This window comes from Aplysia californica, unplaced genomic scaffold, assembly GCF_000002075.1.
Source record: "Aplysia californica isolate F4 #8 unplaced genomic scaffold, AplCal3.0 scaffold00671, whole genome shotgun sequence".
NCBI lineage: Eukaryota > Metazoa > Mollusca > Gastropoda > Aplysiida > Aplysiidae > Aplysia > Aplysia californica.
This window is the reverse complement of record NW_004797941.1, coordinates 75881-82333: the sequence shown is the minus strand read 5'-3', so window position 1 is coordinate 82333 and position 6453 is coordinate 75881. Positions and strand designations below refer to the sequence as shown.

Genomic DNA, 6453 nt, shown 5'->3' with positions numbered 1-6453 from the left:
CACAAACCGCCAAAGTCTAGGGACAGAGGCGTTGTGAGCTGTCCTTGTCACTCACACAAACGGCCAGAGTCTTGGGACAGAGGCGTTGTGATCTTGTCACTCGCAACAACCGCCACAGTCTTGAGATAAAGGCGTTGTGATCTTGTCACTCGCAACAACCGCTACAGTCTTGAGATAAAGGCGTTGTGATCTTGTCACTCGCACAAACCGGCAAAGTCTTGGGACAGAGGCGTTGTGATCTTTTCACTCGCGCAAACCGCCACGGTCTTGGGATAAAGGCGTGGTGAGCTCTGCTTCTATTTGGCGTGGTGGTCGGGGGTACCGAGATGTATGGTTTAGACAGACAAGTGCACCAGCGTAACTGTTTCATCCTACACCAATCAGCGTAACTGTTTAATCAAAGTTTTACGGCACTTGCAACACTATTAGGGCAAATAAGGGAAGATGATTAGAAGTGTTACAAGAGAGTTAACAAAAATATGAAAAAGAACGAGGAGAGATAAAGATGAGGGATATAATATTTGATAGGAAAGAAAGAGCAAACCACATATATGAGCATCTGACAGCCACCACAGGGTAACTGTTTAATCCTACACCAACTTCGATAACTGTTTCATCCCTGACAAACGGCTTGGTTTCTGGCCAATCCTTCGAGGATTGTTGTGTTTTTTTTCTTTTCCTTTAAAAAAAAACTAATTCAGTTTGACTAATTTTTAACACACCCATGAAGTTTTGAATCAAGTGCGAAGAGTAAGCGAGAGTGAGTGTCTATTCGAATGTCTGTAAGTGCGAGCATGCGCATGAGTCATAATGTGTTCAGCTGAGTGATCCCAAACATGAAGGGAACAGTAGAAGAAATGTACTACACCAGTACCGACCTTTTAGTTTCAGTAAGAGTTTTACGGCACTTGCAACACAATAAGGTCATATAAGTACCGGAGATTAGAGGTGTTACATGAGAGTAACAAATATAAAAAGGAAGGAGGAAAGATCAGGACGAAAGATGTTTGATAGGAAAGAAGGAGCAAACCACACCAGAGCACCCGCAACCACCCAGCAGTGCCGACCCATGTGTCAATTTACTACAAAATTGAAGTTAAAGAGACTCATTCGACCTTCTTCAATAGAGTAAAAATTTTACAAATACATTATTACTTTTCGTATGTAGACGCACTTATTTCATTTTCTCAAAACTCAGAGGAGCAGCATAATAACGAAGCAACAATACATCGTTCTGTTGCACTATGGCTACTAAACTGAAGAATTCATGAATCAAACTGAAAACCTCTAAATTATTATCTACAACAGTTTGCTCAGTGACAAGAACATCCCAACCCAAGTGAAACCCCAGCTCATCAATAGCATCTTCATACCAACATTAACGTACCAGTACCAAACATGGTCTCTAAACAAGGTACAAGAAAGAAAAATCAATGCATGCGAAAAAAGGTGTCTCCGCAAAACCACCAACATCCCCAGAAGAGACCCCATAAGAAACTAAACCAAACGCCTACAAACTGGAATACCACCAGTAATAAAATTCATAGAGCGTCAAAGAGTCAAATGGTTAGGACATCCAACCAGAATGCCCCAGAAACAACTAGGGGCTAGAGCTTACAGCACCCGAGAATCCGGCTTCAAATCAAGAGGAAGACCAAGAAAGACCTGGCAGGATGGGGTTAAAAAGGTCCTGGAACAACATAACAATATCTATCACAGACGCTACACACACCTAGCACACGGCCGAAACATGCACCTCAACTCGACATCTTAAGGATACCAGAGGAAAGAAAAAGTAGAAGTAAAGTAAGAGTTTAACTTTACTTACTTATTTCAAAATAAAAATACAGGGATTGGTAGAGCGTGGAGTGGAGTTATAATACAAACATCTAGTCCTCTTCAATGAAATGGGAAAAAAATAGCAATGTGAAAGTGAAAGGCCCTGGCCTTCACTAGAATAACAAGAGAACTTCAGAAACATTTAGGGAGGAGAGAAGCACTACATAGTTACAGCAAGTACAATGCTCCATCTCAGAAAAATAAACTTGCCAATAGCAAATAGAGCTTAAAAATTCAGATTTCAAAACCAAGCCATTACACAACAGTTGAACACAAAACATTGGATAATAGAAAAGACAAATAAAAAATGCTATTTTGAATCAATTGTTCTCAATGGGGATAAATTTCATGTTTTTATAAATATTTTAATATATACTGTAAATAGGAAAAATACCCACAGAACACAAAACAAAAGGTTTAATCTTCTTTGAAAACTATATATAAATGAAATTCAGACCCACAATAAGACACTAAGGGGCCCAAGTTACAAAGCACAGCCATAACTTTTTTTGTTTTACCTAATTGTGTCTGTGGTCAAGAAAAAGCTCTGGAAGTTGCAAAGGCTTAATTCGAAAAAAAAAGAGAAAAAAAAAAAGAAAGAAAGAAAGCACTACTTAAATAGTGAAAATTCATATTTTTGGAAAAATTGAGATACCATATCAACCATTTTACTTCATCAGCACAAAACATTTTACGTCAATTCTTCTCCTGAATATATTTTTTAAAAGCTTAAAAAAAAACTAATGTTCATTACGTAATCAGATGAAACAGCTTTGAATTTTAACAATTGATCATCTTATCTAGAGGATACTTTATTCAAGATTTTTATGTTCCTTAAGAACCCCAGCAAATTATATTCCATTAACTTTCATTGTTGTTAACTCCTCTGTATACCGAAGGTTGTTTTTTTTGCAAGAGTTTTACGGCACTTGCAACACAATAAGGTCAAATAAGTGCCGCATATTAGAGGTGTTACAAGAGAGTAACAAACACAGGAAAGAAGGAGGGGAGACAGAGAAGATTTATTTTTTTAGAGGAAAGAAGAAGCAAACCACACCAGAGCACCCGCCAACCACCCACTTACCGATGGTTAGTACGCATGGATTCCTAACAACAACTGGGTTAAATGGAAGCAGTACACATCCTGAATAACTGTCTGGTTATGTTCATTTTTAATATTGCATGTGGCGGAAAACACCCAGGCAATGCTGGCATCTACTTGACCTCCTCAGTAACGTGTTTCAACTCATAATTTCTGCTTTATAATAAGAGATCCATCGTTTCATGGAGCATTTGTTCGCTCTGAGGTACCATGATATTTTAAAAAATAAGTTTCACCACGGTGTAACATATTACACATATATATAAATACATAGATACATGATAAACACACTAAAACACACAGATAATTTACTACAAACACACCATTGCAGGTTGCCATTGTGCAGCGCCTTGCTTTGTTTTGTTTTGTTTTTAGCAAGGGTTTCATGTCTTGCTCAATGACACACCCCAGTGGTGACCCACATAAAGTGCATCTTCAGGAAAGATCAGGACCATTTTTAGGAGGCAGGCTACTTCAACCCTGTCTGTTTGTTAGTCAATTCCCTGGCTGAGAGGAATTTGTTTTAGCTTGAGTTTTATGGCACTTGCAACACAATAAGGTCATATAAGTGTCGATGAATAGAGGTGTTACAAGACAGTAACAAACGCAAAAAAAAAGAGGAGAGATAAGAAAGAAATATAGATGTTTGACAGGAAAGAAGGAGCAAACTACACCAGAGCACCCGCCAACCACCCACTGAGAGGAATGTAACATTCCAAAAAAAATAATAGAGATGCGAAGTTACAGTAATTACAAAAAAATGCCCTCCCTGAACATGAAACAACTACATCACAAATGCTGGTAAGGCAAAGCCTTATTGTTCAACAATAAGATACAGATGAAAGAAAATCTAGCCTACTTCTGGGACCTGTTTCTTAAGTAGTTAAAAGGATCAGGTACAGAAACAAATTGAAGAAAAAAATGTTTCGCATCAAAGCTCCTTACAAAACATACTATGTTTTGTGTTTATCACTCTAGCCCTTGATGCATGAAAGACTTGTCATCTTGTTGAATTCCACATTATAAGTAATCTGCAAGGCATACATAGGGGAGATGGAAAGCAGAGGAGAAGCAACATGTACATGTGCAACTATACAGGACGCCGGAGAATAGCCATCGATCTATTGACCGGCGCGATGCTTGACTTCAAGCGCAGACGTGCTGTCACTTCGGCCATCAGAACTTCCGATAACAAAGTGCAGATTAAGCTTAATATTTTACACACGGCGACACGCCATTTTATTTAACACTGGCACTAATCGCAATGCGGCGTCGCTAATAGGAACTTCCTATATAATTATATGCTTGTCTTTATTTCACATGCATTAGTATAAGAAAACTCCATTTTTTAGGACACCAGATACAAACTTCATCCAAGCCTAAGGAGTAAGCTAAATGAATACAGGGTAGCTTAGAGTACATAAAATGTACAAACTACACTGCTACAAAAAGGTTCAAATAGATTAAAAGCAAGTCCCTTTCAAACAACAATTAAAGAGTTTTAGAACAAACAATACACACCCACTTCTTCAACTTCGTCAATTCATCATGACCCAAGGCACTCATTATATTATTACAGAAAGCATGCCAGTTTGTCACAGGCCCCGACGGTGCCCTGCATGACGGAATATCACTGACACTCTCAAAAAGAGTAAATGAATGATTGCTTGATTGGATTAATTGAATTTATTTTTCAGTTGTTTTTTTTTAAGAAAGGACATACATTTTTTAAATTTTACAGAGTAATTTAAATTTTCTTTGATTTTCATACAAAAAGGAAGAAATATGATATTGAAGAACACAAGTTGAATATTGACATTTTAGAGGGACTATCTCTACACCACCAATTTGAAGGTGGAGAATAAAAAAACTGAAGTTGCACATAGATTGTAAAAGTGCTGCAAATATGACTGTCATCTATACTCAAATACTTATAATATGAAATTGTGACAAACTGGGCATCCCCCATTATTACAAAACAACTGATTGCAAATCAAACTAACAGTAGAACCGAATGAAAGCGCAGAAACTGAAATATAATCATTATAATATTTCTCTTCACTCTCACACTTTGACTTTATTTTCTCTCTCTCTTTCTGATCTAGATCTAGATTCTAGATCTAGAATACTTTTGTCTCATTTCATTAGAAAAACAATACTTATACCAAATCTTATCTCAGCCTTTAAAACATAAGTTCACTGGACATTGGACTGGTGTGTCAGTAGGCCTAGATCTATATATCTAGATCTAGATCTAGATATATATCATGTAAATAATCTAGATTCTACCTGTTATTACAGATTGAATATGAATCATTTGAGATGTGAAGTGTTAGCCTAGAGCTACATAGGTTACTTAGGCTAGGCTAGGCCTAGCTTATTATAAATTATACGCGCCAAGACATCGCTACAAACGAGCAGTGGGCGGGCTGTGTGGCTAAAGTGAAAGTCGAGTCCGTCAGGTGGGGATACAAGTAGGCTACAAGCCAAGCCTGTATGAATACCAAAGTGAAGCCACAAGCCACAGGCTACCACCGTTAACTCGGGCGAATTTAAATGTGTACAAAACTGTGTTAGGCTAATCGAGTTAAATCGTGAAGATTGGAATAATTTGCGGAACTATTATGCTATGAATTGCTACAGGAATTCCTTACAAAGTAAGACACTCCTCTGCTAGCATAGATGTTAGTATCATAGTCAAGATAACGTCAGCAGAGGATACGACAACTGACAAGTCAAGCAATTTCATGGATCTACAGCAACCCCGAGCAAAACTATTGACAAATTACCTGTAAAACGTAAATGTTTTGAAAAATCGAAATGAGTACAGCACTTGGTCCGTATGTCCACACAGAAAATGAACTCAGAAAAGGGAAATTTCAACACATGTGCCACATCACGTCCCCACACAGGTAGACCGCCATGAATGAGTTGAAAACACAAACAAACCGAGGAAGCGAGTTCAGCCCTGGGGACCCGGATGATGCGGTGACCTCGTTTCATGTCAAACGGGCAGGTGACAGACGACGAAGGGAACGAAGGGAAGTAATCCTGGAACCCTTGGCCCAGCATTATTGTTTCTTCTTTGTTTTAGTAGGTGTTTTACTGCACTTGCAACACAATAAGGTCATAAAAGCCCTCGGGATACATTCAACATTTTTCGTTTGAGAGAAGTACATTGTGTAGGCATAATATCCTATTTATTCTGCTGCAGTTTTTGTCAATAAAAGAGAAAGCCTATCTACGTTTTCAGAAAAAGAAGTACGCTTTATTTCTTGATCGCTAAGTGAAAAATGCATCGATACTGCTGTCGAGGATCAAACTTGTGAATGCATTGAAGGCAAAAAGCAATGCTTTATTTTCAAGTGAAAGTACAGTACGTGTTATCTACGCTTGGTCTTTGACTTGACCTGTCTCAGTCTGAGGCTCAATGCGATTCTAGTTTGACTGTAGCAGAAGTTTCAAAACCCACACAGCAATTTTGTATTGTGTTTTTTTTTCTTTTCTTTTTT

General features: G+C 38.1%; 1 protein-coding gene across 1 annotated transcript in view; it reads right to left on the bottom strand.

Moving 5' to 3' along the window:
* The window catches only part of LOC101850280 (serine-rich adhesin for platelets), a gene marked incomplete in the record, with an annotated part of 139859 nt that extends 133963 nt beyond the window's left edge, over positions 1-5896 (bottom strand). The window contains 1 exon segment of the mRNA XM_035972378.1: positions 5731-5896.
* Positions 5897-6453: the final 557 nt, after the last annotated feature.